This window comes from Propithecus coquereli, unplaced genomic scaffold (genome assembly GCF_000956105.1).
Source record: "Propithecus coquereli isolate 6110/MARCELLA unplaced genomic scaffold, Pcoq_1.0 Scaffold341, whole genome shotgun sequence".
Lineage (NCBI taxonomy): Eukaryota > Metazoa > Chordata > Mammalia > Primates > Indriidae > Propithecus > Propithecus coquereli.
In genome coordinates, this window is record NW_012149075.1 from 69,776 (window position 1) to 92,976 (window position 23,201).

Below are 23,201 nucleotides of genomic sequence, written 5' to 3' on the forward strand. Positions count from 1 at the left end.
ATCCCTATTCAGCAGACGAGGAGAGCGAGGCTGGGTGAAGTCTGAGGTCATGCAGCGAGAAAATGGCATAGTGGGGGTTTGAATCCAGGTCTGCCCTCCAGAACTGCAGGCCATGAGGAGGAGGGGAGTGTCTTCGGCAGGGAGAGGAGGTGTGGGTGGGCGGGCAGGTCCGCTTGGAGCCTGCGGCTCTCCTGACAACCTGGGTGAGGCCCGTCTTGGAGGTCCTGCAGCCATCCCTGCCCCGTGACTCACACGATTTGTGCAGCAGGTGTTGGGGCAGCATGAAGTCACCCACACCTCCCACACCTTGCCTGCCTCCCTGCCTAACACACGCCCAGACACCTCCACTGTCCACCGTGCCCCAAGCCCTGTGCAGGGGCAGGCCGGTGTGGGCATGCCGGCCAGCTTGTGTGTGATGGGGATGTTGGCGTTGGCTGCAAGAACACACTGGCGGGGGGTTGATGCCAACTCAAGGAACAAGCAGGCCTTTTTACAAACACCTGTCCCAAATGTCACTCTCCAGAAAGGCCTTCCTTGGCCGCCCTCTTTGGGAGGTCCCCTTCTGTTCTCTGTTGCTGCGCCCACCCCACTTCCTTCATTGTGCTTATGAGAATTTCCAATTCTACACTTGGTCGCTTGGTTACTTGTCTATTGCCCACCGCCCCAATTAGATTAGAAAGCCTACAAGTGTAGGAATCATGTCTTTTTTGTTCTGTCGTGTCTCTTTATTGAGGCTTAACTCACATGCCATTATGTGCACCTCTTTTAAGTGTATAATTCAGTGATTTTTAGTAAATGCACACAGTTGTGCAACTGTCACTACTATCCAGTTCTAGGACAATCTCATCAACCCCAAAAGGTCCCTCGTACCCATTTGCAGTTAATCCTTGCTTTCACTCTCATCCCCCGGCAATCACCCATCTGCTTTCTGTCTCTCTAGTTTTGCCTTTTCTAGAAATTTTGCATAAACAGAATCATACATTATGTGGTCTGCATCTGGCTTCTTTCACTGAGCATAAAGTCTGTGAGCTTCATCCATGTACCAGGAATTTGTTTCTTCTTGTTGCTGAGGAGTATTTCACTGTACGGATGGACCACATTTGGTTTATCCAGTTACCTTTTGGATTTTTTTTTTAAAGAGATGGGGGTCTCACTCTCACCCAGGCTGGAGTGCAGTGGCACAATCAAAGCTCACGGCAGCCTCGAACACCTGGGCCCAACAGATCCTCCTGCCTCAGTTTCCCAAGTAGCTGGGACTACAGGCATGTGATACCATGTCCGGCTAATTTTTTCATTTAATTTTGTTTTCTATTTGCTTCCAGTTTTTGTCTACAGGAGCATGCTGCTGTCAATATTTGCGTACGAGTCTCTCTGTGGAGGTATGTTTTTATTCCATTGGGGTAGATCTATTCATTACACAGAATTGTGAATGGTAATATAAATGAACAAACTAGGGTGACATGGATTAATGAGAACACCTCTCCAGAACATAATGTCAAACCCAAAAATCAAGTTGCAGGAGGATTTGTGCAAAACCATACCATTCAATCTCCGATGCGTGGATGGGAACGGTAACCCCCAATCCTGTGAGCGAGATTGACTCTGTGGAGGGGGACAGGGGAGAGATAGCAAAGGCCAGGGGGGCTTCAACCATATCTGATAGCTTTTATTTTTTTAAAAGAGGAGCTGAAGCAAATATGCTCAAAATGTTAGGATTTGTCAAAACTCAGTTGTGAGCCTGAGCATATGTTATAGCATTCTCTACATTTGTGTTTGCTTACAGTGCTTCAGTTGAAAAACAGCATTTATTACATCTTGTTAAGATAAGCATATGCGTGGGGAAAACTGTAATTTAAAGAGAATATAGCACGTCATCATTTAATCATAATTATTTCTGCGTGATGAGATTACTGACTATTTTTGTTTTCCTATAGTGAACATGTGTGACCCGTGTGATGTTTTAACACTTAAAAAAAAAAAAAATCTAAAAGACCGAAGGGAGGGCATTCCAGGCGAAGACAACAGCAGGGGCAAGAGCCTCGCTGAGGAGCAGCTGCCAGCACATTGGGTACCAGACAGCGCAAGGATGGGAAGAGAAACGGCTGACAAGGGACTCCATCCCCACAATGTGCTCACTCGGGAATCAGGCCAAGGAGCTGCAACGTGACCTTGAAGGCTGCTGGGCCTCAAACTGAGGTCATGGCCTCTGGGGAGCCCCAAGCATGTTCCCAAGAATCTGGCTCCACCAGGATTTTTATAATTTGGGGCTTTTATTTTAGTGATCATCTAAAAATGAATATAAGCATAGCCTGACTTCTCTGAGTGACCCAACCTCATAACCCAGAGCTGCCAACCCCATTTCAGCACCCAGGCTGGTTTGTGCCTGGGGTCAGGTTGGTGCCAGCTGCCCTACTCTAATTGTCTCAGGCTGGTGAGGAAAGAAAGAAGCAGGTCTCGGCTTGGCCCATTCATTCTCCATCCTCCTGAGCTCAGCCCTTGGGCCTGGGAGAATTCCAAGGCCCTGAAAGATGTCTCGGCCCTGAAAAAAAGAATTTTAATAACTCTAAAGTAACAACAACCACCACCAAAATAACACACGCGCACACCCACACCCACCTTGTTAATTGAAATAATTGCAATTGCAAAATTATAAAAATAAATTCCTTTTTATAGCAAAAAAATTATATTTGATGTGCATTGTTTGGTAAAGGGAGAAATGGAATTTACAAATTTAGAAGGGGGACTAGGAAGGTCCTTATGACAGTCCCAGGCTTAAAAGAGAGGAATGGATGTATATGCCCAGAGCGAGGGAGGCCAAACCCTCTGAGAGGTTTCCCCTCACCCAAATGGGAAAGAAGTGGCCAACTGAGTCAGCACACACAGCAGTGCAGGAACTCCCAGGGAACAACAAAAGCCGAGCACACAACAGCACATTGGCACAGCCTGGAAAATGCGCATAATTCAAAGTGGATGATTTGGAGTCTGCAAAATGACCTCATCCACCACATTAAATGAAAATGAATGCTGTTCATCTACTTGCTATTGGATTTGTAGTCGTGCTTGTATTTAATTTGGTTCTATGGTTGTGTAGAATCCCAAGAAGTTTGTACCTGGCTTTATGTTTTAGGAACAGTATAATAAAGATAATTTGAATCATCACTGTCTGGCCAGAAGCATCCTTTTCCTTTTGGAGAGCCTGGCTGTGGAGTGCTCCAGTTTGGGAAACGCTGCTAGGGCCACGGGGACCTGCTGCAGGGCTTAGAGTGCGGGGGCCCTGGTGGGACATGAGCGGGGCACATGTCCTGAGTGGCCAGCAGCAGCCAGAGCACGGCGGGGCACGAGGCTTGAACTCCTGAGGCCAAGGACGCCGGTATTCTTTGAGCCCCCATAGTGCCAGGGGCAGGACCTGGGATGTCAAAGAGCTTGACAAAGACTGGCTGCCACTTTCGAGCTTCCTGTTGGAGGAGAGTTCTTGGGTCTCCAGGCCGAAGGCAGAGATGTATCAGTCCTGGCCCCAGAGGGGCCAGCGGGTCAACACAGCACATCGAGGCCTCGAGGCACGTTCGCAAGTGAGAGGGCCCAGAAGGAAGAAGGTGCCTGTCTTCCTGCAGCCCTCGCATCCAGCCATCGGCAGCGCCTTGTGCTCTCCTCCAGGGTTTGTGCAGCCCCAGCCCCTCCACCCCCAGCCTCCGCCACCCTCGCCTGCACGGTGGCAATGAGCCCCTTCCAGGTGTCCTGCTCTGTCTCCTTCTCACAAAGCAACAAGGAGATTTTTTTTAAGATTTAATTATTTTAGAGCAGTTTCAGGCTCACAGCAAAACTGAGAGGAAGATGCAGAGTCCCCACAGGCCCCTGTCCCCACACATGCACAGCTGCCCCCGTTACCAACATCTCACACCAGACTGCTACTTTGCTGGAACTGATGAGCCTTTGACACATGGCCGTCACCCAGAGTCCGCAGTTTACTTTAGGGTTCACACTCGCTGCCGTACATTCTATGGGGCTGGACAAGTGCACAATGACATGTGTCCATCATGAAAGTGTCATACAGAGTATTTTCACTGCCCTAAGAATCCTCTGTGCTCCACCTGTTCATCCCGCCCTCTCCCAGCACCTGCAACCTCCGGTCTTTTACTGTCTCCACGTTCTGCCTTTCCCAGCATGCCACACACTCGGAATCACACGGTGTGTAGCCTTTCCGATTCCTTCTTCCACTTAGTCTACACTTTGAGCTTGGCACTTCCTCAAAAAGTCAAAGAGACACCATGTGATACAGCAATTCCACTCCTAGGTACGTACCCCAGAGAAATGGAAACATTCACACAAAAACTTGTTCATGAATGTTCGCAGCAGCACTACTCAGGACAGCCAAAAAGTAGAAACACCCCATATGTCTGTCAGCTAACCTATATAAGAATAAAATGCTGTGTATCATTACAATGCATTATTAGTCAGCGACAAAAAGGAATGAAGTTTTTTTGTTTGTCTGTTTGTTTTGACAGAGTCTCGCTCTGTCACCGGGCTAGAGTGCCGTGGTGTCATTATAGCTCACTGCAACCATAAACTCCTGGGCTCAAGTGATCCTCCTGCCTCAGCCTCCCGAGTAGCTGGGACTACAGGCGTATGCCACCATGCCCACTATTTTTTTTTTTTTTTTTTAGTAGAGACAGGGGTCTCATTCTTGCTCAGGCTGGTCTTGAACTCCTGAGCTTAAGCGATCCTCCTGCCTCCAGCCACCCAGAGTGCTAGGCGTGCCCACCGTGCCCAGCCAGGAATGAAGTATTGATACATGCTATGACCAGACAAACCTTAAACTCGTTATACTAAGTAAAAGAAGGCAGACATAAAAACCACATACTGTATGATTTCTTTTATATGAAATGTCCAGAACAGGCAAATACATACAGACAGAAAGTAGATTAGTGGTTACCAGGCACTGGGGTGGGGAGGATGGGGGGCAGTGATTGCTAAGGAGCATAGATTTTCGGGGGGATGATGAGATTGTTCTGGGATTAGATAGTGGTGATGATTAATACATTCACAACTTTATGAATATACTAAGAACCACTGACTTGGTTTACTGAAAGGATGAGAGTATATTCACCCTTTCTTTAAAAGAGTGAATTTTATGGTATGTGAATTACACCTGTATTTAAAAAAACTTGTACACAAATGTTCACAGCAGGATTATTTATAATAGCCAAAAAGTGGAAACAACTCAAATGTTGATCAGCTGATCAACAGATAGACAAAATGCAGTCTGTCCATACAAAGGAACATAATTCAGCCATGAAAAGGAATGAGGCTGGGTGCAGTGGCTCACGCCTATAGTTCCAGCAGTTTGGGAGCCCAAGGCAGGAGGATCACTCAAGGCCAGGAGTTCAAGACCAGCTTGGGCAACATAGCAAAACCCTGTCTGCACAAAGGAACTTTTTCAAAATAAAATTAGCCAGGCGTGGTGGTGTGGGCCTGCTGCTTGGGAGCCTAGGGCAAGAGGATCCTTGAGCCCAGGAATTCAAGGTTGCAGCGAGCTATGATGGAGCCACTGCACTCCAGCCTGGGCAACAAAGCAAGACTCTATCTCTAAAGAAATAAAGAAAAAGGAATGAAATACTGATACATATCACAACATGGATGAACCTTGAAAACACTTATGCTAAGTGAAAGAAGACAGACGACAGACACAAAAGATCATATTTTGTATTAGTGCATGTATAGGAAATGTCCAGAACAGGCAAATCTAGAGAGACAGAAAGTGTATTAGTCCTGCCTGGGGCTGGGGAGTGAATGCTGATGGGTACAAGGTTTCTTTTGGGCATGAAAATGTTCTGAAATCAGGTTACAGTAACGGTTGTACAACTCTGTAAATATACTAGAAATCACTGTATTGTATACTTTAAGTGGGTGAACTTTTATGGTACATAAATTATATCACAATAAAGCTGTTTTTTTTTTTTTTTTTTTTGAGACAGAGTCTCACTCTGTTGCCCTGGCTAGAGTGAGTGCTGTGGTGTTAGCCTAGCTCACAGCAACCTCAAACTCCTAGGCTCAAGCGATCCTCCTGCCTCAGCCTCCCGAGTAGCTGGGACTACAGGTATGTGCCACCATGCCCGGCTAATTTTTTCTATATATTTTTAGTTGTCCAGATAATTTCTTTCTATTTTTTTTTTTTTAGTAGAGACGGGGGTCTCTCTCTTGCTCAGGCTGGTCATGAACTCCTGAGCTCAAACAATCCGCCTGCCTTGGCCTCCCAGAGTGCTAGGATCACAGGCGTGAGCCACTGTGCCCAGCCAATAAAGCTGTTTTAAAAGTTTATTGAATGAAGGAAGAGAAGATAAAGTACGAGGAAGACAGGGAGGAAAAACAAATAAGCAACTCTGCTGTAGGCCTGGACAGAGCTGATTCCCTTAGACACTCCATCTGCAGAGCCTGGGTCGCCTGTTCGTCTCCGCCCCTCCCCTCCTTTCTGCATCTCTCCTCCTCTCTCCCCTCCCAGGCCTGAGATGCTGGTGGAAACGCCACCTACCACGGAGCACGGCTGTCCTCTGGTGGTGATCTGGAGGGAGCACTTGGGAATGCAGTCAAGGGGCGGCCCTTGGAACCAGCCAACATCAGAGCACTAGGGAGGTTCTGGTGAAGGGCTGGGGGGCAGAAGAAAATTCCAGAAACCTGTAGACAGGGGAGTGCCAGGGAAGGAGCCCTGGGACGCTTTGCTAAGTTTCCAAGGCTGATCACAGACTTCTAATTATTACCGTGCTGGTCCCTGCATTTGTTTCCTTCCTCATCCCGTAGTGATGTGGGAGCCAGGAGGGCGGGGATGTGTCTGCTGATGCACGGTGCCTGGCATTTAGTAGGTGCTCACTAAAAATGTGTGGACCGAGGTTAGTTGTAGTAGGAAGAATAGAGAGAGAAGCCTGGGCTCGAATCCAGCGTTCACCCTGTCAGTCCAGGGACTAGGGAAAGTACCATGACTAGGGTGAGCCTGAGTCGGCACACCTACCTGCCACGCGGGGAGAACATCCCTTCCCTCTCAGAGTTGCGGTGCGTTCAAGCGAGCCCACGTGTGCAAAGCACCGGACACTTCCCAGGAGCTCCCGGCAGCCAGGGGTGGTAAAGGAGCACCGCGTCCAGGCTCCGTGGGCTGCGGTGGGGACCCTGCAGCTCCACTGACTTTCTGGGGGATGTCGGGCAAGTCCCTTCACATGCTGGGCCTCTGTGGTCTCCCTTTTAGCACAGGGAGAATAATACCTTTCCCTCTGTTCCTTCCACCCCTTCGACGAGTGTGTCCTGGGAACCTCCCACGAGCCAGCTCTGAGCCGGTGCTGGGTTCACAGCGACAAAGCAGCCCCAGCTCCCCTCCGGGAGCTTACGTTGCAGCCAGTGAGACCCACAGCAGCAAATTTTTTTTTTTTTTTTTTGAGACAGAGTCTCACTCTCTTGCCTGGGGCGAGTGCCGTGGTGTCAGCCTAGCTCACAGCAACCTCAAACTCCTGGGCTCAAGCGATCCTCCTGCCTCAGCCTCCCGAGTAGCTGGGACCACAGGCACGCACCACCATGCCCGGCTAATTTTTTCTACATATATTTTTAGCTGTCCAATTAATTTCTTTCCATTTTTTGGTAGAGACGGGGTCTCGCTCTTGCTCAGGCTGGTCTCGAACTCCTGAGCTCAGAACAATCCGCCCGCCTCGGCCTCCCAGAGTGCTAGGGTTACAGGCGTGAGCCACCGCGCCCGGCCCACAACAGCAAATTGTCACACACCGGAGCACACGACACAGGCAGCCGTGAGAGGGGACGGAGGGCCCACCCTCCGTTAGGTCAGAGAAGCACCCTCTGCAGAAGGGCTCTCCTGCGGAGTCCAGGGGACAGTGAGAGGGTGGCGTGGAGCGTGCTGGAGACAGAGGGATAATTAGCTGAAGGAGGCGGGAGGAGGGACTGAGAGGATTGGGGTGCGGACCGGCCTGCGGCAGCGAGGGTGGGTAGGACATGGGGGTGCTGGGGAAGGACACAGGTGGGGGGCGTTATGGGCATTTTGCTGGCACCGTGAGGGGCACCCGTGTGAGGGCCCCGCTGAGGGGGGCCATGCAGGCTGTGCTTGCGGAAGGGGTGTGGGGCGGACGAAGCTGGGGTACTCGGGTGTGTAACGGGGAGAGGAGGTTTAACGAGGCCATGCATTTGCAGAGCCTACTGCGGCTCCCAACCCTAAGGAGGAGCCGGGAGAATGCCGGCTGCTGTCATTCCTGTTACTAATCGTGTTGGGTTCAAACCCGGCTCTACCCCTTAGTTAAGTGACTTGCCATCGCAGTGCCTTAGTTCCCGATCTGTAAAATGGGGACAATAACAGAACCTACCTAATAACATTGTTGTGAAGATTCAGTTAGAAAAAGCATGTTAATGGCTTACACCTGTGGTAAGACAGGGTCACACGGTTGGCATCCCGGGCCTGGAAAACTGTTGATGTTTTACAACACACTGACCAGCAGGGGACAGCAGATGTCCATCTGGAGAAGCACTTGACAGCCTTCAGGCTGTGGTACCCAAGGAGCAATGATGGGGCCCGGAGGGGAGCCGCGGCCAGCATGGAACCCCAGATAGGTGGGGAACCGGGCTGAGGCGGGCCGGGCAGCAGCCAGGTGGGGCCCGTGGAGTGTCTGGGAATAGGTGGGAACAGCTTCGGGGCAGAGAGCAGCAGTCTCGGCTGAGCTGAGAGGGAAACAAACAGGCAGGTGGATCCCAGCAATCCCCCAGACCCAGGCGGTGAGCAGGGAGGTCTGGGCAGAAGGGGACAAAGAGCCAGGGCCAGTTGAGGAAGGAGCCTTGCTTGGGTAAGGGAGACCTGGGGAGGGGAGGGGGGCTGTGCTGGGATTGAAAGGGCAGAGTTCAGGCTGGGATTTGGGAGTGGGGGTGGGCGAGGGACAGAGGCTTCGCAGGCCAGGAAGTAGAAAGCAGAGTTGGCAGCAGAGAGCTGGGGGCAGAGAAGCAGGGTGGGGACCTGAGGAGAGGGGAGGGAGGTAGCAATCTGGTCTCTAGGAAAGTCAGGGTCCCTAAAGCAAACTGGCAGGGTCCCGGAGCCAGGCTCAGTGGGCCTCACGCCTTCCTCTGCCCAGTATAAGGTCTCTGAAGGGCCAGGGAGGACCTGGAGCGGGCCAGTGACTCACCAGGCTTGACTTCCCTGCCAGTAGGTAGTAAGGAAGCCTCTTCTTCCTCCTCCTCCTCCTTCTCCCAGGACCCTCAGGCCCCTGCATGCTGTCTCAGAGGACTCAGAACCCAGGGCACAAGGCTGCAAGGCAAGCACGGCCACCTCTGGGATTGCAAATTCCTCGGCCTGGCTGCCGCGTGGATGGCGCTCCCACCCAGGACTTCCCTTCTGCACCAGGTTCTATTTGTGTCTCTGAAGCTTGGCCTGAACCCCCTAGAGAGTGTCTGAGCATCACAGAGGCCTCAGTCCTCAGGGCTAGAGCAGACCTCAGCGTTGCCTGCTCCTGTGTCCCCATTTGCTGGAGGAGGAAAACAGTGCACAAGGCCATGGAGACTAAGTCCTGTGGCAAAGCAAGGACTTGAACTCCAGACAACAACCCTCTACCGGCAACACCTCCCAACTCCGTCCCCTCCCAGGGTCCCCTGCCCCTCATCCCCAGCGCTCTTTTCTAACTAACTGAATCCTATGTCTGTTTGTTTTAAACTCACAACCCAATGGGGTTTACCCCAGATAAGAAAGGAAAATTAACTATCAGAAAATTCACCCATTAAACTTTCCATGTTAATTAATAGACTAAAGAAGCAAAATCATGTGATTATCTCATCGTAGGCACACATATACACAAAAGGCTTTTGATATATTCAATAATTTTGATTTTAAAAAATTATTAGCAAACTAGGAAAAGAACTTATAAAACTTGATAAAAATTATATGCCAAAATTTAGAACCAATATATTCTTATAGGACAAGCTTTCAGTACCTCTAAGATCAGAAACAACTCAAGGATGCCTGATATCACAGACACTATTTAACTTAGCCCTGGGATTCTTGCTGACATTATAAAGAAAAGGAAAAGAAGTGTAAGGATAGGAGGATAAGAGGTAAAATGGTCATTACTTGCAGATTACACAGTCACCTACAAAGAAAAAGCAATGCAATATTTACCAGATAAAATATCTACCTATCAAAATTAATAGCATTTTCCATACCAGCAATAACCAACTAGAAAATATAAAGGAAAATAAAATATTAAAGTATCTAGAAACTAGCTTCCTCTTCCTTTTCCCTCTTTTCCCTTCCCTTCCTGAAAAATTCAGACCTGATGCCATTAGCGGGGCACAACGAGGTGGACATTTGTGAAGAAGGCAGCCTGTGTGAGACAGTGGGGCTCACATGGGGTGAGGAGGGCTTCCAGCATGAGGGAAGCCTGGTAGAAGATGCTGGAGCCCACGTGGGGTGAAGATAGTGATGTTTATTTCCTAGCTCTGTCCACTGAAAGGGCCTGGGGGCAGTGATATTCCAATGGCCATGAGCACGCCTCGTACTCAGACATTGGCTTCCAAATGCCATTCTCCACTACAAGGAACGTGGGCTCCCTGGACAAATGGCTGGTTCTAGGATAGGGGCAAAGGAAGTAGAAGATGAGCGTAGGTAATCTAGTTGTTTGAAAAAGCACGGAAGTGCTCAAAGAATGATGGGGACGTGTCAAAAGGATATATCCAACTTGAAAGGGCTCTACCTGGACAAAAAATGGGAGAATTTGAAAGAAAAATTAATAACGATAATAACAGAATGAATTAAAAAGAAAACTATGAGTCCACATAGCAGTTTGATAAGAATGGAATATTTGAATGAACCACTCCACAGCATACTTTCAATTACAAAAGGAAAAAAAAAGTAACTTTACAGTGGCAAAACCTGGCAGATAATTAATCAGGGCATCAGAGTAAACACCATCAGCAAGGGGGCAAATTGAAATTATGTGTCATCTGATAAGATGCAACAGGAAGGACATAGCTCACTTCTGTGACATTCCTATCAAAGGTGCACAACTGGCACATAAACACGAGGAAATGCCAGACAAACCTAAACAGAGGGACATTCTGTGAAATAACTCGCCTGTGATCTTTGAAAATGTCAAGGTCATACAAATCAAAGAGAGATTAAAGAACTGTTCCAAACTAAAGAACTGTTGGAAACTAAGCTGGTTTTCATCCAAATGTGAAAACCAAATGCAACATGTGATTAGAACACAATTTTTTTTTGCCGTAAAGAACATTATTGGGACAATTACTGAAACGTGAAGGAAGTCTGAGGATGAGATGACATAGTGTATCAATGTTAATTTCCCAACTTTGATAGTTATATTGTGGCTATGTAGGAGACTTTGCTTGTTTGTATGAATATTGTACAAAGTTGTCGGGGGAGGGATGATGGGACATTAGGTTGGCAACTTATACTCAAATGGTTCAGGAAAAAAATTTTTTTTATATTGTTCTTGCAGCTCTTCTGTGTTTGAAATTGTTTCAAAATTAAAAGGAAAAAAACTGCTGAAATTTACATTAAAAGTATCTAGAAATTAACTTAAGGAATGCAAAAGATTCCTAAAGTAAAAGTTTAAAATTTTTATTAAAGGGCATAAAAGAAGACATAAATAGGTACCTATTCCATACTCATGGTTAGGGCAACTTCATGTTATGAAGATGCCAGTTCTCCTTAACTTAATCTACAAATTCAGTACACCCTCAAGCAAAAGTGTAGGTGGATTTTTTTTTTTTTTTTTTTTGAGAGAAGGTCTTGTTCTGTTGCCTGGGCTAGAGTGCAGTGGCAGAATCATATAGCTCACTGCAAGCTCAAATTCCTGGGTTCAAGTGATCCTCCTGCCTCAGCCCCCAGAGAAGCTGGGACTACAGACGTGTGCCACTACACATGGCTAATTTTTCTATATATGTGTGTGTGTATATATATATATATGTATTTTTTTTTGGAAGAGATGGGGTCTCAATCTTGCTCAGGCTGTTCTCAAACTGCTGGCCTCAAGTGATCCTCCCCCTTCGCCCTCCCAGAGTGCAAGGATTACAGGCATGAGCCATGGATGGATTTTATTTTGGGAGAAATTCAACAAACCTGTTCTAAATTACATATGGAAGAATCAAGGTCCACAAAGAGCAAAGTCAACTTTACGAAGAAAGAGCTAAGTGGAAAAAGTTGTCTTGTCAGATGTGTAAATATAGACAGATAAATAAATAGATGTAAATATAGCCGGGCAGACTTTGCAGGGATGGAGAGACACGGTGCTCGGGTGCTGGGCTGGGAGTGCGGTGTGGGCCAGGACTGGCAGTGTGGGCTGTGCCTTTAGGGCTCAGCTGTTTCTTACCTGACCAGTTCTGTGGGTGATTTGGGCAGTTTCTTGGCCCCAAGGCCTCTGCCTGGTTCTTCCACCTACCAGTGCCCTGGGACTAACCCAATATCCTTCCAACAGTTTTCCTTGCTGCTTAAATCAGCCAGAGCTAGTTTATGCCACGACAAAGGCCTCTCTGGTGGGTCCTTTGTCTTCCTTCCCTCTCTAGGCCTAGCCTCTCTAGGCTCCTGCAGCACCACAGGTCTCCCTCCTCCCGCAGCCAGCAGTCCTGGCTTTGACCACGGCCGGCCGTATCATCTTATGGCTCTATCGAATCTCTCCTGCTACAGGCTCATAGTCGCCTATTCACAACTCTAGGGGCCAGAGGTGATTCAAAATTCAGAAATTTTCAGCTTTTAGAAAGGTGATTTGGTGCATATTTTGGGGCCACACCCCCGATAATCAACTACATCAATATTTTCTCATCCAGTGGGTTATCATACTTAAGACTATAAATAAACCAGGCTAGACCAGCCTGGGCAACATAGCGAGAACTCGCCTCTAAGCAAATGCAAAAGAATTCGCTGGGCATGGTGGTGGGCCCCTGTAGTCCCAGCTACTCGGGAGGCTGAGGCAGAAGGATCGCTTGAGCCCAGGAGTTTGAGGTTGCTGTGAGCTAGGCTGACGCCACGGCACTCTACCCAGGGTGACTGAGAGAGACTCTGTGTCAAAATAAACGAATAAATACAATAATTGGGAAGGTGTTGTCCATCACAAGTACTCTCCTCCAGGCCAAACAATGAGTAAGGAGTACTGCCTAATGTTCTTCATCAGTTGAGAGGTTCAATGTGATGAAAACAGCTCTGCTATGTGCAGCTGTGAGTGGCAGCTTCATCACGACAACACGCCTGCCCATGCATCATCACCTCTCGTGCAGAGTTTTTTGGCGAAACATCAAATCACCCAGGTGACTCAGGCCTCCTACAGCCCAGATGTGTCGCCCTGTGACTTCTGGCTTTTCCCAAAACTAAAATCACCTTTGAAAGGGAAGAGATTTCAGACTATGGATGAGATTCAGGAAAATACGATGAGGCAGCTGCTGGCAATTCCAACACAGGATTCTGCAGAGTGTTTTGAACAGTGGAAGAGACGTTGGGAGAACCACTTGAGGTCCCAAGGTAGATACTTTGAAGGGGACTGAGGCGTCATCGTCCTACGTACAATGTTTCTTGTATCTTGTATCTTCTTCAATAAATGTGTCCATTTTTCATATTTCATGGCCGGATCCTTTTCGGGACAGACCGTGGTGAAGCCTATATAGGTGATTATTATTGTACATTTCTTCGATGGAGGGATAGTGAGCCAGGGTACAGTATTCCTCATGTGCATTTCAAAGGCCAAAGCATTGTGTGGATCCAAGTTCTTTGAAAACTTCCAAAGCCTGGTCCCAACAGTTTCTTCTGCTTGTTCAACACATTGTTCCTATGATCCTCGCGCTACAGTGAGGTGTGCACTTGTTATGTGATGTTCTGTGTATCCCTATCGGTTTCTTGGAGAGGTATTAGAGGGTAGAGATTCTGGAGCTAAACAGACTCAAGTTTAAATTCTTGCTCTATCCCTTAATTAGCTGTGTGACCTGGGTCATGTCACTTAACCTCTCTGAGCCACAGGTCTCTCACTTGCACAATGAGACTGAGAATGGGTTAGGGAAGGCACTTACCTTTGGTCCTAGCCCAAAGCAAGTGTTTATATCAGGCAGTGAGGATTGTTGTAGGGTCGTGGAGTGATGAGTTGGCTGAGACTGCAGGTTAAACTGGCCTGGCTTCTTACTGTGAGGAGTTTCCAGTCTGAATGGAGGCCAGGCATCTGCTGGGGGACCAGGATGGCTGTACTGCTAACTGTGGGCTTCATTTGTCTGCAAGAAAAAAGAACGAGTGTCGTGACTATTTAATAAAGCTAAGTGTATGCCTATGCTGGCATTAAACATGCCCTTAATTTCTGAAGAAGATGGAGATAGGTTGCCAGGAGTTGAGGTTGCTTAACGCCCTTCTGTGGCATTTCTACATCAGCCAGTCCCTGCGTCTTTGGAAACTATGCAGGTTTGTGAAATTCCAAGTGTGGGAACCACTGACTCCAAAGACTCTTAAAGAGAAGAAAATGTGGGCAGAAGGTGCCGACCATGATTCAGTACATTGAGATCAGCTGGGCATTTGCATGGCTATGACCGGTCAGTGCAGACGCAGATATTTGCCTGTGGGAGCAAGTTCCTGAAGAGGAATTTGCATTGCCTTTCTCTCACTTGCTGGCCCGATTGTTTCTCTGGGGCTAGCATTTTCTTCCTGGCTTGCCTGCTTCAAGTATCCAGACTTGGGGCAGAGAAGGGCAGGGTGGGGTGAGGCTCTGCACAGCAGGATAGAGGCAGAGTGGGAGGGGCGGGCTGGGCTGGACCCCCAGGGCGCTGGGCTGCCCTCTTTCAAAGGAAGACTGCTTGAAGGTTCAAAAGCCCACCCTGCTGCTTTCTGGCTTTGTAAGAAGGGCAAGTCACTGAGCCTCCATTGTCTTATCTGTTAAAGTAACAATCTCTTCCCAGTGTTGTATGGTTTCTGCTCTTGTGCCCAAGTGTAAGGCTCAGTTTCCTGAGCTAGAAAATGGGCATAAAAATCATACCTGTCTCATAGCATGGAGATGAGGATTAATACTCATCACAGTTCCTGGCATATAGTAAGTGCTCAATAAATGCTAGCTAGCTAAGATTGACCATTAGTTTTTGTTATAGCGCCATAATCCCTTATCTGCAACAATCTGAAATTCATAATGCTCTGAATACTAAAAGTGTTTTTGTAAGTTTGCCACCAAAACTCATTACTCATTTGACGGCAAAACCTGTAGTTTTTTTTTTTCTTTTTTTTTAGAGATAGAGTCTTACTCTGTCAGCCAAGCTGGAGTACAGTGGCTGATCATAGCTCACTGCATACTGCAGCTTCAAACTCCTGGGCTCCAGTGATCCTCCTATCTCAGCCACCCAAGTAGCAGGGACCATAGGCATGTGCCACCACACCTGGCTCATTTTTAAACTTTTTGTAGAGACAGGGTCTCACTATGTTGCTCAGGCTGGTCTCAAACTCCCGGCCTCAAGAGATCCTCCGCTTTGGCCTCACAAAGTGCTAGGGTTATAGGCATGAGCCACTATGTATGGCCCTAAATTGTATTTATTTTTAATTAATTGAAATTTAAGTGTAAACGGCTACATGTGGCTAGCAGCTACTGTATTGGACAGCACAGCTCTATGTAAATGAATTCTTATATTTTGCTAAAGTGCTTGAAAATAAGTTGCAGATACTTCACTCTGAAATACTTCAGTTAATATTTCTTCAGAACCAGGACACTTTCCTACATAACCAAGGTTCTGCTATCACATTCAAGAATTTTTTATAATGAATGTATTGAAATATAATTCACATTCCATATAATCAACCCATTTAAAGAATGCAATTCTATGCTTTAAGTATACTCACAGTTGTGAAATCATCATCACAAATTTCAAGACACTTTTATCACCTACAAAGAAGCTTGCACCCATTAGCAGCCACTCCGCATTTTCCCCCCAACTCCCTTCTCCCACCCCCTCCCCGACCGCTAGCCCTAGGCAACTACCAGTCTACATTCTGCCTCTACATTTCACAGAAATGGAATTGTACCATATGTGGTCCTTTGTGTTTGGTTTCTTTCACTTTATATGATGTTTCCAAGGTCTATCCATGTTGTAGCATGTACCAGCGCTTCATTTTTTTTCTTTGAATGGAGGTAAAATTCACGTAACATAAAATTCACCATTTTAATCATTCTAAAGTATACAGTTCAGTGGCTTCCAGTACATTCGCAGTGTTGGGCAACTGTCTGTGCCTGTTGCTATAACAAAATACCTTAGATTGGGTGGTTTATAAACAGTAGAAATTCATTTCTCACAGTTCTGGAGGCCGGGAAGTCCAAAATCAAGGCACCGCAGATTCGGTGTCTTGTGAGGGCCTGTTCCTCCTAGGTGGTGCCTTCTCTGTGTCCTCACATGGCAGGAGGGAGCTAACCAGCTCCTTCCAGCTTCATTTATAAGGGCACTAATTCCATTTATGAGGGCAGAGCCTTCATGACCTAATCACCTCCTAAAGGCCCCACTTCTTAATGCTATCAAATTAGGGGCCGGACGCAGTGGCTCACACCTGCAATCCCAGCACTTTGGGAGGTCAAGGCAGGAGGATGGCTTGAGGCCAGGAGTTAAGACCAGCCTGGGCAACTTGGCAAGACCTTGTCTCTACCAAAAATTTAAAAATTAGCCAGGCGTGGTGGTGTGTGCCTATGGTCCTAGCTACTCAGGAGAGGGAGAATCATTTGAGCCCAGGAGTTGAGGTTACAGTGAGCTATGCTTGGGCAACAGAGTGAGACTCTATTTCTAAAAAATAAAATGAAACTTAAAAAAAATACTATCGCATAGATATTAGCTTCCAACATATGAATTTTGGGGAGACACCAACATTCAGACCCTAGCATTCTACCCCTGGTCCCCCTCCAAATTCATGTCCTTCTCACTGGCAAAATAGGTTCATTCCATCTCAGTAGCCCCCAAGGTCTTAACTTACCCCAGCACCAACTCAAAACGCTGAAGCCCAGAGGCTCATCTCAGTCAGATACAGGTAAGACTCAAAGGTGTGATTCATCCCAGGCAAATTCCCCTCCAGCTGTGAGTCTGTGAAATCAAACAAGTTATGTGCTTCCAAAATACAATAGTGTGACAGGCACAAGACAGACATTTCCATTCCAAAAGGGAGAAGTAGGAGTAAGAGGTCCCAACCAAATCCAAGACCCAACAGGGCAAACATTAAATCTTAAGGCTCCAGAATATTCTTTGACTTGATATCCTGCAGTCTGGACACACCGGGTTGGGGAATGGGCCCCCAGGGCTCCAGGAGGCCCCGGTCCCGTGGCTTTGCCAGGCACAGCCCACGCCCACTTCTCACAGGCCAGAGTCCTATGCCTATAGCTCTCCAGGCCGGAATTGCATGCCTGTGCTCCACTGTTCTGGGGTCCTGGGAGCAGCCCCATATCTCTACTAGGCATTGGCCTAGTGGGGGCTCTCTGCGGAGGCCCCTCCCTTGTGGTAGCCTCTTCCTAGGTTATGTGTCTGAGACTCCAGGTGGCTCCATCCTTTGAAATCTAGGTGGAGGCAGCCATGCCCCACAGCTCATGTACTTTTTTTTTTCTTTCCTTCCTTCTTTCTTTCCTTCCTTCCTTCCTTCCTTCTTTCTTTTGCAAGATCTCATCTGTGGCCCAGTCTGCAGTGCAGTGGTGCAATCATACCTCACGACAACCTCAAACTCCTGAGCTTGAATGATCCTCCCACCTCAGCCTGCCGAGTAGCTAGGACTACAGGCTGCAGGCGCACACCACCACACCTGTCTAATTAAAAAAAATTTTTGTAGAGATAAGGTCTTTCTATGTTGCCCAGGCTGGTCTCAAATTCCTTCCTCATCCCTTGGCCTCCCAAAGTACTGGGATTACAGGTGTGATCCACCGTGCCCGGCCTCAGGCACTCTTTGCACCAGTGGAGATGGTACCAGGCAGGCTCTGCCAAAGTTTACTGCCTGTGTCTTCTGGTGGGGCAGCCTGAGGTGCACCTGGGACCACTTGAACCACAGGTGGCGTGGCCAAGGAGACGTATACCAGAATGCAGAGAGCAGAGGCTTGAAATCATTCTGCACCCATGGCCCTGGTATTCTGGGCCTGTGCTGGGAGAGACAGCCCCAACAATCTCCAAAATGCCCTTGGAGTCTTCTTCCATTGTCTTGATGAATAGCTTCTTCCTTCCTTCTATCCGTACTAATCTTATCAAACAATCACTTGGCCATACCCTTGGTGTTCTCTCCCAAGCATGCTGTTTCACTTTTTTACAATACGCCAGACCAAGAAGTTTCCAAATCTTTAAGTTCTGCTTCCCTTTTGATTATAAATTCTGTCTTTAATTTGTTTCCCTCTTCTCTCTTTTTACTATAAGTGGTCAAGAGAAGCATGTCGCACCCTCAACACTTTGCTTAGAGATTTCTTCCATTAGAACTGGGTGTGGTAGTGTATGCGTGTAGCCCCAGATATTTGCGAGGCTGAGGTGGGAGGACCACTGGGGCTCAGGAGTTCGAGACTAGCCTGGGCGATATAGCAAGACCCTGTCTCAAAAAGAAAAGAGAGATATTTCTTTTGTCAAATATCCTATTTTGTCACTTATAAATTCCTCTTTCCAGAAAGTACTAGGACATAAACATAATTCAGCCACGTTCTTTTGCACTTTATAACAAGGATGGCCTTTCCTTCAGTTTCCAATAACATGTTCTTCACTTCTGTCTGAAACCTCATCACAATGGCCTTTACTGTCCTCATTTCTACCAATATTCTGATCACAACCACTTAGGTAATCAAGAAGACTGAGGCTTTCCCGCAGTGCTATTCTACTGAGCCCTCACTACAATTATCCTTAATGCTCTGTTCACAGCCCAAAGGCTTTTTCTAGAGTTCACTTCCAAACTCTCCCAGTGTCTGCCCATCACCTAGTTCCAAAGCTGCTTCCACATTTTTAGATAGCTGTTTTACACAGCAGCCCCTCACTTCTTGGTATCAGTCTCTGTCTTAGACCATTCCTGCTGCTATAACAAAATAACTTAGACTGGGTAATTTAAGAACAATAGAGAGTTATTGCTTACAGTTCTGGAGGCTGGGAAGGCCAAGATCAAGGCACCAACAGATTCGGTGTCTGGGGAGGTTCCCTTTCTGCTTCCAAGACGGCGCCTTCCTGCCACACCCTCACATGGTAGAAGGGTGAACACTGTGTCCTCGTGTGGCAGAAGGGAGCTAATCAGCTCCTTCAGGCCTCTTTTATAAGAGCAACAATCCAGGCCGGGCACAGTGGCTCATGCCTGTAATCCTAGGACTCCGGGAGGCCGAGGTGGGAGGATTGCTTGAGCTCAGAAGTTCAAGACCAGCCTGAGCAAGAGGCTCTACTAAAAATAGAAGAATTAGCCAGGCGTTATGGTGTATGCATATAGTCTTAGCTACTGGGAGGCTGAGGCAGGAGGATTGGATTGCTTGAGCCCAGGAATTTGAGGTTGCAGTGAGGCAGGCTGATGCCACTGCACTCTAGCCCAGGTGACAAAGTGAGACTCTGTCTAAAAAAAAAGAGCAATAATAATATTAATGAGGGTGGAGTCCTCAACCTAATCAATGCCTAAAGGCCCCACCTCTTAATAATAACACACTAGGCATTAGGTTCTAACATATGAATTTTGGGGAGAAACCAACATTCAGACCATGGCAGCAACCATAACCACTATCCAGTTCCAGAACATTTCATCACCCCCAAGAGACCCTCCCTGTACCTATTAAACAATCACTCCCCACTCCCCCAGCCCCCCAGCCCTAGGCAACCACTAATCTGCTTTCTGTCTCTATGAATTTGCCTATCCTGGGCATTTCATACAAATGAAACCATGTAGCTTTTTATGTCTGGCTTCTTTCACTTCGTATAACGTTTTCAAGATTTATCCATGTGGTACCACGTATCAGTACTTCATTCCGAATCATATTCCATTATATGGACATACCACATTTTGCTTATCCATTCATGAGCTGATGGGCGTTTGGGTTGTTTCCAGTTTTTGACTATTGTAAATAATACTGCTCTGAACATGGGTGTACAAGTTTTTGTTTAAACACTTGTGCTCAATTCTCTCGGGTATATATCTAGAAGTGGAATTGCTGGGTCCTATGGTAACTCTGTTTCACTTTTTGAGGAACTACCAAACTATTTTTCATAGAGCCTGCACCATTTTACACGTCCAGAAGCAATGTTTGAGGATTCCAGTTTCTACACATCCATACACTTCTTGGAGTCTGTCTTTTGTGATTATAGCCGTCCTAGACGTTCTGAAGTGATATCTTACTGTGGTTTTGATTTGCATTGACTAGTTTAATTTGCATTCACTCTAATGACTAAAGATGTTGAGCATTACTTCATGTGCTTATTGGCCATTGTGTATCTTCTTTGGAGAAATGTCTCTGTTCAAATCTTTTGCCCATTTTTTTTTTTTTTTTTTTGAGACAGAGTCTCACTGTGTTGCCTGGGCTAGAGTGCTGTGGCGTCATCTTAGCTCACAGCAACCTCAAACTCCTGGGCTCAAGCGACCCTCCTGCCTCAGCCTCCCGAGTAGCTGGGACTACAGGCATGCGCCACCATGCCCGGCTAGTTTTTTTCTATATATTTTTAGTTGTCCAATTAATTTCTTTCTATTTTTAGTAGAGATGGGGTCTCGCTCTTGCTCAGGCTGGTTTCGAACTCCTGAGCTCAAACAATCCGCCCGCCTCGGCCTCCCAGAGAGCTAGGATTACAGGCGTGAGCCACCGCGCCCGGCCTCTTTTGCCCATTTTTAAATCAGGTTGTTTGTCTTTTTGTTGTTGTGTCTAGTATTCCGAATAGTAGAACAAATATGATTTGCAAATATTTTCTCCAAGTCTGTGCGTTTCTTGATTGTGTCCTTCGATATACCAAAGTTTTTAACGTTGATCAAGTCCAATTTATCTATTTTTTTCTTTTGTAGTTTTTGCTTTTAGTATCATAAAAAAAATTGTCATTGGATTCTTATCCTTTGCCAAATCCAAGGTTATGAAGATTTACCCCTATGTTTTCTTCTAGGAATTTTATAGTTTTAGCTCTTACATTTAGTTAGGTCTTTAATCCACTTTCAGTTAATTTTTATATATGGCATGAAGTAAAGATCCAACTTCATTCTTTTGCATGTCTTTTATTATTTTTTTTTCTTGCCTGATCGGTCTGGCTAGAATCTCCAATGTTGAATAGAAGTGTCTTCTTCCCGATCTTAGAGGGAAAGCATCCCCAGTAAGTATGATGTTGGCTGTGGGTTTTTCACAAATGTCCATCATCAGGCTGAGGAAAATTCCCTTCTCTTTCGTTTTTTAGAGACAGGGTCTCGCTCTGTTGCTCGGGACAAGTAGCTGGGACTACAGGTGTGTGCCACCACACCCAGCTAATTTAAAAGAAAAACATTTTTTTTGGTAGGGGCAGGGTCTTGCCTTGCTGCCCAGGCTGGCCTTCTCTTTCTAGTTTGTTGAGTGTTTTTTATCATAACAGGATGTTAGATCTTTTCAAAATTTTTTTCTGCATCCATTGATATGATCATGTAGTTTTGTTCTTTCTTTCTTTCTTTCTTTATTTTTGAGACAAGATCTCGCTCTGTCACCTAGGCTGGAGTGCAGTGGCATGGTCACAGTTCACTGCAGCCTCCAACTCCCGGGCTCAAGCAATCCTCCTGCCTTAGCCTCCCGAGTAGCTGGGACTACAGGTGCATGCCACCACACCTGGCTAATTTTTCTATTTTTTATAGAGATGGGGTCTCACTATTGCCCAGGCTGGTCTCGAACTCCTAGCCTCAAGCAATCCTCCCACTTTGGCCTCCGAAAGTTCTAGGATTACAGGTGTGAGCCACCATGACTGGCTCTACAGTTAACATTTGACACTCAAGAATTTAACATAAACCCAGGCACAGTGGCTCATGGGCTGTGTGTCAGATACTAAGTTCAGAGGAAACAATATGAGTTAAAATAGCCACAGTCACTGCCTATATGAAAGCTAAAGTCACGAGGAGATGATGGAAGAGGGGTATTAATTAAATAACCATGCTAGGATAAAGCTAAGAAGTACTCAGTGCTCTGAGAGGGTATAATGGGGCTTCTAATTTTCCCAGGGCTGCTGATCAGGGAGGGCATCCAGGAGGAAGTGACCCTTTAGCTGAGAACTGAGTACATAGGACAGAATGAGACAAGGCTTTTAGGGATTAAAGGGGAGCTTTCCATGCAGACCAGATAGGATGTGCGAATGCCCAGTGGCAGGACAGTATGGTGCATTCAGGGGACTAAAGAAAGGCCCAGGTAGCTACCTCAAGGGGCAAGATGTGGCTGAAGGCGTGAGCAGCAGGCCTTGCGGGGCCCAGTCAGCTGCAGTCAGAAATCAGGTCTTTAGCAGAAGAGCGAGGAGGAGCCATGGATGGTTCTCAGCAGTGGCGGGGTTAAGCGCATAACACGATCAGTCTGCCCTTAAGAGAGAGAGAGCAGTGTCATATCCTGAGACCACGGGGAGGCCTTGCAGCCACGCTGGGGAGGAACTGGTTGCCTGGACCAGGATGGGGTGGTGGGTATGAGGACAGTGGTCAGAATTTGGAAATATTTAGGGATTTACTGATAAAACTAAAAGGACCTGGAGATGGCCCGGACACAGGAAGAGAGGGACAGGGAGGAGGCCCAGGTTTCAGGTGAGAGCCATCGATGAAAGGCCGTGCCAGTGACAGAGGGACTCCCCGCGGGACCAGTGCTGAGGGGCTGGGAGGCGTTGAGTGCTGTTTTCCTCGCTGTGAATTGAAGAAGCTGAGATTCTGCTAGGTAAAGGGACAGGGTAAGGCCACACGACCTGATCAGGTGGGGGTGAGGTGGAAGAGTGCTGTTCTGAACACCTGCTGCTCCTGAGGCGACACCCAGCTGGCGGGGGGAGGTGGTGGTTAGAGATGCTCCCTTGCTGAAGGTCTGGGAGCATCTGTGTCGGGTACTCTGGAAAAAAACTTCGCACCTCTTATGGAAGACAGAGCTGGCAGTAATGAAGCCAAGAAACTGGTTCCTGAGAGCACAAAAACATCCCGGGCAGCAGCCGCCCTGCTGACGGTGCTCGGTGCCTGACGCACATGGGTATGTGGTGACCCTCTGCAGAGGCCGGGGCCGTGGGGTGGCTGCTTCATCCACTCTCAGCCTCTCGGCTACCTCTGATTCTGGGGTCCAGTTAAGAAT

General features: G+C 47.3%; 1 long non-coding RNA gene across 2 annotated transcripts; it reads right to left on the reverse strand.

Moving 5' to 3' along the window:
- Positions 1–1,967: 1,967 nt before the first annotated feature.
- Positions 1,968–22,849, reverse strand: LOC105815713. Of its 2 annotated transcripts, none has more exons than XR_001137757.1 (4): positions 22,304–22,849; positions 16,949–17,055; positions 14,038–14,232; positions 1,968–2,539 (listed from the first exon to the last, which is right to left on the reverse strand). It is a non-coding gene; the product is annotated as an uncharacterized LOC105815713 (long non-coding RNA). The 2 variants fall into 2 exon arrangements; XR_001137756.1 differs by lacking the exon at positions 1,968–2,539 and adding an exon at positions 2,739–4,003.
- Between the last annotated feature and the right edge of the window lie 352 nt (positions 22,850–23,201).